General features: G+C 30.6%; 2 long non-coding RNA genes across 2 annotated transcripts; one reads left to right on the forward strand and one right to left on the reverse strand.

Moving 5' to 3' along the window:
- The first annotated feature begins 1,999 nt into the window (after positions 1-1,999).
- LOC127153137 (uncharacterized) lies at positions 2,000-8,378 on the forward strand. The gene is made up of 3 exons (XR_007825197.1): positions 2,000-2,033; positions 2,118-2,215; positions 7,897-8,378. It is a non-coding gene; the product is annotated as an uncharacterized LOC127153137 (long non-coding RNA).
- LOC127153138 (uncharacterized) lies at positions 6,456-8,607 on the reverse strand. The gene is made up of 3 exons (XR_007825198.1): positions 8,489-8,607; positions 7,910-8,000; positions 6,456-6,500 (listed from the first exon to the last, which is right to left on the reverse strand). It is a non-coding gene; the product is annotated as an uncharacterized LOC127153138 (long non-coding RNA).
- Positions 8,608-9,751: the final 1,144 nt, after the last annotated feature.

Here is a 9,751-nt window from a genome sequence, read left to right on the forward strand (position 1 = left end):
AAACGAGGAAGAAAACCTTATCAAACTGAATTTTCATCCCTAAGGCAGAACATTGCAATTCAGCCCTCATTCATGATCCGAATGGGTATGATTACTTGGGTTATGATTACTTTTCTGCACCATTTTCAGTGACACCACTGTTACTGTTGCTCAAACTGAGGGTTAGAGATTTTAACAAACCCTCAATCCGAAATACCCAACACCTAAAATAAGGGATTTGTACATCAGATTTGTATGATGTATAGGAAATGATGAAAGGAAAACAAAATCCCATCCACTTACTCTGATGAGGAACCTGAGTCATGTCTAGAGATCGAAATATTATGGAGAATTGGAGGTGGAATCTTTCAGGCCCCTTGGAGACGGCTAAAAGCACTCTATCAAACCAAAACAACTTTGAACACCTATGCATCCACACAGAAGCACCCTGACAAGCACACAAAATGTCCTAGAAATAATAAATCTAATAACTGAATAATTTGCAAACTAGAATATTTACTCTCATGCAGTGATGCATGCAAGTACATTTGTTTAAATAGTTGGACCTACTTTATTGACAGAACTTAATAATAATAATAATAATAATAATAATAATAATAATAATAATAATAATAATAACAATTATTATTATACATAGAACTATGCAAAAACACAAATTATACATGAAACAGTATATGTCAAATACATAATATAATAATAATAATAATAATAATAATAATAATAATAATAATAATAATAATAATAATAATAAAATTACTATAATAAAAAAAATAGTACAAAGCTACTAAAATTAAATTAAAAATAATAATAAGCAAACATAAAAAGCCAATTAATAATAATAATAATAATAATAATAATAATAAAATGCTATATGGGTACAAAGTAATAAATATATCACAAAACAAAACAAAACAAAACAAACAAACAAAAAAAACTAAGCAATAAACAAAATAAAAACTATTACAAATGAAACACTTAAATTATTATTATTATTATTATTATTATTATTATTATTATTAAATAATATGACTAAAATAATACTAAAAATAAGCTTCTAAAATTACATAAATAAAATAAAATAAAAAGCAAACAAACGAAAAAACAAACAAATAAATAAGCAAATAATTAAATGCATAAAGATAAGCAAATAAACAAATATATCATAAAATATATCATTTTTTAAAATAAAATTAGTAATAATAATAATAATAATAACAACAATAATAATAATAATAATAATAATAATAAAACTAAGCTAATAATAATAAAATAATAAAATGTTATATAAGTACTAAATAAATAAATAGAACACAAAGCAAATAAATAAATACATAAATAAATAAAACTAAGCAAATAAACAAATAATATATAAAATAAAAACTATTACAAAATTAAATGTATTATTATAAAATACATAATAATAATAATAATAATAATAATAATACTAATAATAATAATAATAAGCTACTAAAATTAAATAAAATAATAAATAAAATAAAATAATATAAAAAAAGCAAACACAAAAACAAACAAACAAACAGATAAATAAATAAATAAATAAATAAATAAATAAATATTTTGGTATATTTGTGATAAGGTAAATTAATAAAAAAAATAAGCAAACTAATTAAATGATTAAAAAAAATCATCTAAAAAACAACACAACAAATAAATAAATAAATAAATAACAACCAAAAAAATAAGCTAATAAATTAGTACATACATAAAAATAAGTAAACAAATATTAATATATATGAAATAAAAATGATTATAAAATAATAATAATAATAATAATTAAACAAACGTATACACACATAAATGTTATTAATAACAACAAACTTATGAATACCCCAAACATTGCACAATATCACTCCAATTTGCAGCAAGCACTCCACTTTGACACAATTGGCAAATTCACCATCTTTCTTACATATTGCATCACTGTAAAGGCCATTAAATGTGTTTGATTTCTCAACCTCCCTGAGACACAAAAACGCAGCAAACATGAAGGGACAGGGTCGGATCTCAATTAGGTCAGTTCTTGAGAATGTTTGAGATAAGCATTGTGGAAATAAGCAAGCGGATATTTATATATTCTCTTTGATGTGCAACCTCAGGGGAGAATCAAACCCCGCGATGGCATATTTTGAGTTCACTGACGGAATGTTGCGTGTGTTTCGTGTAACCCTGGAAGTCAGTCGCTAATGAGTCACAGGTGAGCTCAGCCCCAAGCACCCTCGCCGTCACACGTTACCATGGTTATTTCCAGAGGTTAGGACACACGGACACGCATGCAGCCATTCGTGAAGTCTCTAACAAAAAACGCACGCGCAAAACACACTTATTGACATGCGTTTCAACACAGTGACTCACAGTAGTTTAAAAACATTTCCCAGCTGTAGTCACCTCATCACCCAGCAAAACACATTCACTGATGCTTAATTACTCAGACATAACTGGACAGTCAAAGGTTCAGACATCATTACAAGGTGACTTTAGTGCCTTTCATAATGTTGTTTCATATTTCAAAGCTGGCTAATTGATTTTTTTAGGTGCAAAAACAGACATCTCAGATGTCTTTCACAGAATTCTACCCAGAAATCCATATTTCAAGAGCCGTCGGAAAGCTGAAAACTTGCTGTATTGCTTTTCAGATCGACCTCTGTGCTTCTTAACATTTTACAAACCTAATAGGAATTCGTCTACATGTGGGTAGTGTTGCCTTGCCTTTGCAAATCTCACAAAGCAACTGAAGATTTCATACGCACACACACACATAGCTGAGTATATTACTTACAAATTGCAATTTATTACTGCTTACACGTTATATGACGAAAACTGTACTTAGTAACATAATCAAGTTACTTTTTTAGGTAATGTAATCTGACTACTTTGCAGAATACTTTTAGATTACATTAAACCGGGGTTTCCCAAACTGGGCTTAAATAGAAATACTTAATTTGTTTATCTGCATGTCAATGTGACCATTAAGCGACAGAACTTTAAACACGCAGTGTTAAATTACTAAAATATTGACTTCCTCCAAGATATCAAAGTGGTTTGGACTGACAAAACGTTCTTAAAAGAAGAAGTAGGGAGAATTGATAAATTATGAACGATTTTCTGCCATTGTGTAAATCATATGTAATCTTGTAATCCAAAAAGTAACTGTAATCTGATTATCAGCATTATAAAATGTAAGAAACTCTAATTATGAGTACTTGATTTTTGGAACTGATTATTAAATCCAGATTACATGTAATCAGTTACTTCTCAGGTCTGTATTTGTATCTACCAGTCAAATGTTTTTGAACAGTAAGATTTTTAATGTTTTTCACAGAAGTTTCTTTTGCTCACCAAGCCTACTTTTATTTGATTCAAAGTACAGCAAAAACAGTAAAAAATTAAAATATATTTAGTATTTGAAATAACTGTTTTCTATTTGAATATATTTTAAAATGTAATTTATTCTGTGATTTCACAGCTGAATTTTTAGCATCATTACTCCAGTCACATGATCCTTCAGAAATCATTCTAATATTCTGATTTACTGCTCGAAAAGCATTTATTATGTTGAATACAGTGGAGTAGAAATGTTTTAGGTTTCTCTGACAAATGAAAAGTTCAGAAGAACATTATAAATGTATTTATTGTCACTTTTGATCAATTTAAAGCATCCTTGCTAAATAAAAGTTGTAATAATTTTAAATAATTAAAATTAATTAAATTAAAATGTATTCTGACTCTAAGCTTTTGAATGGTATTGTATATAATGTAACAAAAGCTTTTTTTTATTTCAGATAAATGCTGATCTTTGGATCTTTCTATTCATTAAAGAATCCTGAATAAAAGTGCACTCAACTCAACAATATTGATAATAATAATAATAATCACAATAATAATAATAATAATAATAATAATAATAAATACATGTTTCTTGAACAGCAAATCAACATATTAGAACGATTTCTGAAGGATCATGTGACACTGAAGTATTGATGCTGAAAATTTAGTTTTGATCACAGAAATAAATTACATTTTAAAATATATAAAAGTAGAAGCAGTCATTTTAAATAGTAACAATATCTCACAATTTTACTGCTTTTGCTGTATTTTGGATTAAATAAATGCAGGCTTGGTGAGCAGAAGAGACTTCTTAAAAAAAAAAAACAAACAAAAAAAAATTGATTAATCGCGATTAATTGCATAAAAAATAAAATGCCTTGAGTGTAGTTATTACACACACACACACACACACACATATATATATATACACATATACAAACACATTAATCTATATATTTAAGAAATATTTACAAGTATATGCATTTATTATATTTTTATATAATTAAAATTATATATAAATAAACATAATTTGTACATAACATATTTCTCTTAAATATATACATTACTTTGTGTATTTATATATACATAATTATTACACACAGTACACTCAAACTTTTATTTTGTAAGTGATTAATTGCAACTAATTGTTTGACAGCCCTAAAAAAAATTAAAAATCTTTCTGTTCGAAACTTTTTGACTGGTGTTTATACAAACACAATTGCACATATTTCCATATGTCTTTGTCCTGTTGTGTAATTTGTATATGAGAAAGCATACATTTTATATAATATGCATACATAATTCTCACATTCAGCAACATAAAATTGTAATTTTCTGTTTTTACCCATCATGCTTATGAATCGTAATCAAAGCCTTGAAGTCTTGAAGTCACAGTCAGACCCTCATTCATTTTTTGAAAAAATAAAAATAAATAAATAAAAAAATAATAATAATAAATTGGACCTGCTCTTTATGTTGCAACATGGTAAATAATTCATAAGACCGAAAACTTACGCAATTTGTAATATACACGTTTTCTTTTAGCATGTATGTGAGAGTGGCTTATTAATGAAATCGAATGCTAATGAAAAGAAAAAAACAAACAAATAAAACATGAAATGGAACGGTGCCTAAATTGACTGTACTAAACAGTTGGTTTTGCATCACTGAACTGTTTGAAATGATATGTCATTTGTCCTATGGTGATGCATTCAGATGCCTGAAGTTGTGACTGATGGACCAGTCACCCTTTCTGCTACAAATGGCAATAATGCATTGATTATGCTGAATAATCAAATTATTCATTCAACAATCAACCGTTGTTGGCAGGCAGATATGCTTTCATATACCACAAGAATTCTGCCTCGGGCAACGTTGCATATTTATGGACTAATCATGAGATTATGGTTCGCATGCATTCTTATGCTATGAAAAACACATACTTTGTTGAGGTATTAAAGCCAAATAAGCAGAAACCAACACAATGCATTTCATATTAGACGTCATTTTTGCTCTGCACAAGATATATTAATCTACCACTTTTGAAATGGTGATAGCGTTGTTTATTTACATGCGCTGTCTGTCATTTTAGCAACCGGTTCGCTAAAGGAATTATGCAAATCGGGTAACGGCAAAAACACACCCCCAAAATATCTGCGCTGAATGCAATTTGCATGTTGCAAAAAATATTCGATAAATATTTGCTGGAATGTGGAAAATGTACACAAATACTCAATTTATCTATCGTCTGCTTTCTTTGAATTTATATTGGTTTAATTTAAATGGCTCAGCATTATACCAGTGGTGGTTGGTGTATAAAACACAGAGTTTTGAGCTGAAATAAGCGTGCAAGTGACGCAAGCGTTGCGTGAACTTGCCACACAATTTTGTCATTGATGTCTTCAAAGGAAAGCTATTTATTTCTTCATTCTGAGGGTATGTTGTAAGCTAAATTTAATTTGCATTTCTCTCCAGAAGTCACAAGTCATGTCTCCATTCAGTTCTAAGATAAGTCGAAAAATATTTAATTTCACGCCTTTTACGATGGCAAGAATAGAGCCGAGGACATGTTTCATCATTTTACGGCTTCACATCTTCGCTTTTGAATTTCTGTCAGAGTTCATTGTAGCATTTCGCAGCTGAGTGTTTGTTCATTTCGAATGCACTCACTCCAGGCAGACGTCTGGATGCTTGAACGCTGCCATCTGTTGAGTCAGCAGCATGGAAACATTCAAAATGCAGAGGCTGCAGCACAATGCTCGTCAACTGGAAAGCCGAGAAGCTCAGCTACATTACGTCAATATGATTAGTTTAGAATCATTTCCTTTGGTAAATGTGGGACACCCAGAATCATTTACCTTTCGATTGCTCCATAATGAGAAAACAAGGTCTTGCTGCCTGAATGACAATTTGAAGGAGACCTCACTGAATATCCCTCAGCACTACAGCAGCCACCAGCAACACCTGTTTTTTAATATCCCTCTGTATATGGACAAGAAACTTAAAAATAATAGTCCAAAGAGTGCTTCTTTCTTTCAAAAGGAAAGAAAACAAACAAGCGATGCAATATTTTCAAAATGAAATTGTCAAACTGGGTTTGAAAATCTTACCTGTATCCATGAAGAGGTGTTGTTGCAATCCATTGTGTGACGTACCTTTGAAATGGAAAGGTAACGTTTAATACAGTGTCTGTAGTCCTGCCCGGAGTTGCAATAACCAATCACATTGTTGATAGAAGACTAAAGTCCCGCCTTACAGTTAATCCCCGTTCAGACTACACAATTTGTTTGTTGGTTACGACAGTCAGTGGTCAGATTATGCCATTTGTGACCCTGGACCACAAAACCAGTCTTATGTTGCACAGGTATATTCATAGCAATAGCCAGAAATACACTGTATGGGTCAAATTTATCGATTTTTCTTTTATGCCGAAAATCATTAGGATATTAAGTAAAGATCATGTTCCATGAAGTTATTTTGTAAATTTCCTACCGTAAATAAATCAAAACTTATTTTTTGATTAGTAATATGCATTGCTATGAACTTCATTTGGACAATTTTAAAGGCGATTTTCTCAATATTTCGATTTTTTGGTTTTACAATTTTGTACGTTATCTGTAAAAGATAGATTTAGGGGTGGTCATTCGTATGAATTCCTACGAATTTTCCACCTCATAAAATAAGTATGGTTTTTCACAAATTGTACGAGCCAGGTCGTACGAATTTGTACAAATTAGCCACTAGGGCTGCACCCTATAAATCGGCTAACCGTTTAACCGTCGATAAGAAGAGGCTTGTCAACCAAAATTTTATTAGTCGCTTAGTCGCAGAAAAAAAAAAGGAAGTGCATGACAAATGGAGGTGCTGGTATGCTCTTAAAATACTCTGTCATTTTTGGACATTTGGATTATTTGTGTGCACTCAGAATAACAACAAAACTTTGCGCTTTTGTAAAATAATGAAAGCAAACAAGATGTGCTTTCTGCAGATTGCTTCTGAGATTGGGTTGGAAAAGCCCAAAAAATAAAGAAAACCTAACCAAATCTGTATAGCATGAGGAGGACAGTATGGACTGTCAAAGAGAGCTAAGGTAAAATAGTTTTTATTTGACCTTTATTCACTCCGTTGCAGTAACCCATCAAAGAAACATTATAAATGCAGATGTATTATTGCCATAGCTCCACAAACATTTCCTTTATTGTAAAATTCTACCTAGTAGGTTTGGAATCATGCTTAAAATCAGTCTTAAAACTGTCTAGTGTGCGGCCAGCTTTAGACACTCAAAAGTGTCTCAAAAGTGTCTTATCGGTTGTCGTCCACTATGACACAATACACAAGATGAAACTGAATCTTGCATCCTAACGTCCATTGTCATTTACGAATCACCACAACATCCTACATCAAACAGATTGTGCCAAATTGGGCTTAAATTGTGTAGTCTAAACCGGGTTTTAGAAGAACCAATCGTTTTAAGCTGAAAAGCACAATATGATGTTTACCCGTAACATTGATGAAGAGTTTTTGATATTTCAGGTTTTTTTGTGTTGATAGGAGCTGTACTCACATGACTGGAGATGATGTCAAGATGGCCGCCAACTGAATTGATGTTGCAGAAATCGTCTGGCCCAACATCAGTTATACTTACAAAAACCAACCTGCATAATGCAAAATACCATTTTCACATAAAAATCACTAAATCAAAAAAAAAAGCCTAATATGAGATTTAATTTTTCTCCTGAATTGGCAATTATACACAGTAACATAAAAACTCTCCAAAACACAACCAAACAATTTAGACAAATCGCTTATGTAGACTAATGTTTAATCACAATACTATTTTAAAAAATTATCACCCGTACATTTGATCAACACATTTTCCCAAATTGATTAACACAGCATCAAAACAATTAATCTGCAAGCAAATTGTGAACTCAAATTAAATTAGACATCGTCTCCAGTCCTCTAAATGGCAAAAAAGTGTCTCAGTTTACCTGAATGAACTACAATTGTTTTTTTTTGTATGTATATATATAGCAAATATAAATATATAATATAGCAAAATAATGAATTTATAATCTATTTAGTTCAATATTTTCACAACATTTCAGGCACAAATAGAGAAAACATTCAAAAAAACACTCACCTGATATTTTGTTCAATAAAATCCTTCAATAAATACTTTATTCCATCAAAGCTGAAATTAAATAATTCATGCTTTTGCTTCTCATTTACTCTTTCCTGCCGTAATCACTCCAACTTAACAAGTATCTGCATTTTTTTCTCAACAAGATGGCTGCCAAAGAAATGCAACAAGACCATTGTACAAAAAATCAGTTGCCCTCTAGAGGAAAATAGGGTTAGTGCATTTCTCCCCCACTTCTCTGTAAACCCTTTCAAATGAAGGGAATACAAGTTCATGTCCGTTTACTTTGAAATGATTATCTGGAGTTCTAACTGTTAAAGAAACTATGAAAATATTTAGCAGAATTACACATTTAGTCTCCCTCAGATTACCAAAAAAAAAAAAAAAAAAAAAACATTGATGACTCAGATTTTCATCCAGACAGATTTAGAAAGTCAGCATTTCGTGGCTAACTACAACGTATCGGCAATCCATTCTAAATGTCCTACACCTTCATGTTTAATAGAAAATGTGTCAAACCAGGCGAGGAATCTGCACTAATTAACTGATTTTAGCTTAGGAGATGAACATAGAATGTTTTCTGAAGCAGTTTTCATGAGTTGAAATGTCACACACTGTTGTCAGTAAGCCATCTCCCCAGTGTTTGACTGCAGGCTATTAATAATGCATTGAATAAGACACCTTTGTTCATTAATTCATATGTTGTTGTCATGGCATATGTCCTGTGGGATCATGATTTTGATATTTTCTCAAGGTAGCTCTGTGTACCATGGACATGTGCAATAAAACTGGTCATTTTAGACACGCAATTATTTTATCAAAACACACACCTCCAGTTGGGCAGTCAATAACAGATAAATAGCAAACAGATTTTTCTAGAAATGTTTAGAAAGAAGCAATATTATTTTCAGCTGTTAATCAGCTTGTTCAAATTGTTTGCTTGTATATTGTGGACTCCTTTTGTACTGTAAATATATGTAATCACTAAGCAAGTTTGAACTGTGTGCTTTTTTTTTTTTCCAAAGCAAAAATCAAAGTAAAATCAAAAATATTTTGCCTTGTAAACTAAATAGGTTGTTTTTTTGTTGATGTAATACATTTAAACGGTTTAACTTCAACGTAATATGATTTGTTGTTTAAAGCTCCTGTTCTAAAGTAATTAAATCTCTTTCTGCAGGCATTATTTCCTTTAATTTCCCAGCTGCTTTCATTATGGATTGTTTTAAAAAAGCAAGCATTAAATATGTCTTACTGCAATTATTC

The sequence above is a fragment of the Labeo rohita genome, chromosome 22, assembly GCF_022985175.1.
Source record: "Labeo rohita strain BAU-BD-2019 chromosome 22, IGBB_LRoh.1.0, whole genome shotgun sequence".
Classification (NCBI taxonomy): Eukaryota; Metazoa; Chordata; class Actinopteri; order Cypriniformes; family Cyprinidae; genus Labeo; species Labeo rohita.